Source organism: Orycteropus afer, unplaced genomic scaffold (assembly GCF_000298275.1).
Source record: "Orycteropus afer afer isolate SDZICR_OR568_19922 unplaced genomic scaffold, OryAfe1.0 scaffold00137, whole genome shotgun sequence".
In the NCBI taxonomy this organism is placed as follows: domain Eukaryota; kingdom Metazoa; phylum Chordata; class Mammalia; order Tubulidentata; family Orycteropodidae; genus Orycteropus; species Orycteropus afer.
Window position 1 is genome coordinate 6,992,764 of NW_006921724.1, and position 3,249 is coordinate 6,996,012.

At 42.7% G+C, this 3,249-nt stretch overlaps 1 protein-coding gene across 1 annotated transcript in view; it reads right to left on the reverse strand.

Moving 5' to 3' along the window:
* DSCAM (DS cell adhesion molecule) overlaps positions 1–3,249 on the reverse strand; it is a 981,394-nt gene that overhangs the window by 35,148 nt on the left and 942,997 nt on the right. The window lies entirely within an intron of this gene.

Sequence of the window (3,249 nt, forward strand, 5' to 3'; positions counted from 1 at the left end):
CCACCAGCCACTCCTTGGAAGGAAGGTTGGGCAATCTACTTCCGTAGTGATACTGCCTCGGAAACCCAAGGAGGGGTCGCTATGAGTCAGGGCCGACTTGACAGCATATAACAATAACAACAACAACAACAATGAATCACTTGTCAGACTTTCAAAGTCCTGCTGGCATAGGGACTTGAGGGTTAGATAAGGTAGGACCAGGTTCAAGATTAACTCTGAATATTTTAGTTCTTGGAGAATGAGATTGTGCTGTGGGCCATTATCTGGTTGTCTTGAGATTTTCTTTACTTTGTTATAATATTTTCACACTTTCTTAAGAGCTTTTTTTTTTACTCTGGGGGAAACTTTGGTTAGGATATATGGATTTTTAATAAATTTTCAGGGACTGCAGCACAGATGATGTTCATATGAATTTATCAGTCAGCTGGCACCAAGCTTTAGTTTGCTATGACACCAGAGCATTGATGTGAAAAGTCATCAACAACGCTCCTAGACTCTTGTGCCCAAAAAAGGCTCTGAACAGAGTGAACCTTACAAAATCCAATTACTCAGGCTCTGGCAGGAAAGGAAAGCCTCTTGAAGTTAGAATAAAATTTCTTGGCAGAGAAACAGAGGGAGGACTGCCAAGGTGTGTCCTACAGTCTCCGCATGCGGCAGTGTGGACTATTGCAGTGGGCAGCTCCTGGGATCATCACTGGATCCCTCACATGGGGTTGGCTTTCTACAGACAAGTCCCTAGGTTTTGCAAACAGTTTGTGCTCAACTACTAACCTAAATGTTTGGATCCATCCAGTGGTGCTGTGGAAGAAGGACCTGGTGATCTGTTTTGGTCAACATTAAGTAAAGATTACAGCCAAGAAAACTCTATGGAGAACTTCTTTTTATCTGTCGTCATGAGCTGGAATGGACTTGATGGACATGGGTTTTCTACAGGCACATTTCTTACAGTAGGACCTGGCTCAGAGGCCACCATCTACACTCAGTTTTTGTTAATAATGTTGATGTGCTAAGAATTTGAATGCACCTGTACTAAGTAAGGCATACCAGACTTACTGCAGGGCTAGGTTGCAAACTTTTAATGGGCAATTTCAGGTGTCTGTCAGCTCATGAATTCAAGTATTTATTTTGGCTAAAAATTAATGGAACTCAAATATTGGATTCTTCTTGTCAGAGCCTGGAGCATTGTAAGGCATCACATTTCTACTTCCCCAATAATTAGAAAATGCCATCGACCACCTGTCAGGCTTCACCAGGAGGTAAATGACCCTTGGTGATAGACGATCCTATGTGGAAGGTGATGTATCTTTCCCTAAGGGTCATTATTATGTAGAGAAATAATGGGCAGACTTTTCTCTGGTGTTAACCCAGCAATGACTAGGAGACAATTTACCACTCATAGCATCCATATAACTCTCTATTTTAACAGCTACATGTATAATTATTTAGAAGTCTCATGAGGAATGCTTAGCAAACAACATAATCATAAGGTCAACAAAATCACATTTTGGTTTTTGAACCAATGCTTCAAAGGTAATTTTACTTTTAATGTACAATCTATTGAGTTAAATAAAAGAGATCTCAAGTATTTTGCTGAAAAGAAAAAAGAAATAATGAAAGCAAAACATAGTGCCTCATCTGAAGCCCAACACACTAATTTAATATGTGTTTTAGGATGAAGAGTGCTTCCTCATACAAGATGGGTAGTGTTTAACTGAAGTCAATTGTCTAGGGGCCACATTGGCCTTGACTGACCTTTCTCCAAGTACTATCATTCATGGACCAAACTTGAATTTACTGAAGGTTGTCGATGTCTTATAACTAAGCCATTGGGTCAAGATTTACCATCTCTCTGTCAGTTTGTCAAATTGTAGTGGCTTATGTATTACTATGATGATGGAAGCTATGCCATTGGTATTTCAAATAACAGCAGGATCACCCATGGTGGACAGGTTTCACACTAAGACTAAGAGGAAAGGCGTGGTGATCCACTTCTGAAAATTAGCCAGTGAAAACTCTAAGGATCACAACAGAGTAATGTCTAGTGCAGTGCTGAAAGATGAGTCTCCTAGGTTGGAAGACACTCAAAATATACAGTGGCCACAACAGTGGACTCATGCATGTCAATGACCATGAGAATGGCACAGGACCAGGCAGCATTTAGTTCTGCTGTGCATGGAGCTGTCACGAGTTGGAGCCCTAGGTCAAGATGCCTTGCCTGCTCTCTTTGAACACACTGAAGGAAAAGTAGGGAGGTGTAGGGGTGAAGAGTGGGATACTAAAGTGTGCTGACAATCTGTTCTGTTAACACAGCCCTCCTGTCAGAGATATTTGGGGTATGTGCCAGGAATCAGGCAGTTTTATCCAGGCCACAGAATGGGGTTGCCCTGGGGCCAGAATGCCAGCAAACACCTTCCAAAGCAAACACTGAGTTAAGTTTGAAAACAGGAAGCCTTAGGAAGCTGCCTCAGAGTCCGTTTCCATGGGTACTGGAAAACTCAGAGGTATTCTGCTAGGGCAAAGGGTGCTGGGAAGTAATGGGATGATGTGGAAGCTGGTCCACATCACTGGAGGTGGATGCCTTGTTGTAGAGGCAGGTGGGTTTGACAGAAGGCTATGGATAGCAAGCCTGATTCTTCTGCTCCTGATGTCTGTGTGACCTTGGTAAATGTGCAACCTCTCTACATCTTAGTTGTGAGTAGTCCCTTTTCCATACATTGCTTGGGAAGACTAAATTAAATAATGTACAGTACAAAATGCTTACACAACATTTAGGGGACTCTCAATGAATGTTTGCTCATCTTCTGATTATTATTACAATGAGAATACCAAGCCTCTACTTCTGGAGTAAATAGAACTATATATGTAGGCAGTGTGGGCCAATGGAAAGAGGTTGGAAAGAGTCAAGGCGCCTGGGCTCCAGGTGAACAAGATGCAAACCTCTTTTTGTCACTTTGAAATAAGGGAGTTGGGTTTCCTGAAGTGCTGCAAAGAAAATAGTTCCAAGATATTTATGGGAATCCTGTGGAAACAGGCCCCTGTGCAAAGACATTTTTCAACCTACTAAGCAGGAGCTCTGGTAGCATAGTGCCTAAGGCACTTGACTGCTAACCAGAAGGCTGGCGGTTCAAACCCACCAGCCACGCCTCGGAAAGAAGGTTGGGCAATCCTACTTCCGTAGTGATACTGCCTCGGAAACCCAAGGAGGGGTCGCTATGAGTCGGAGCCGACTCGACGGCAAATAACAACAAC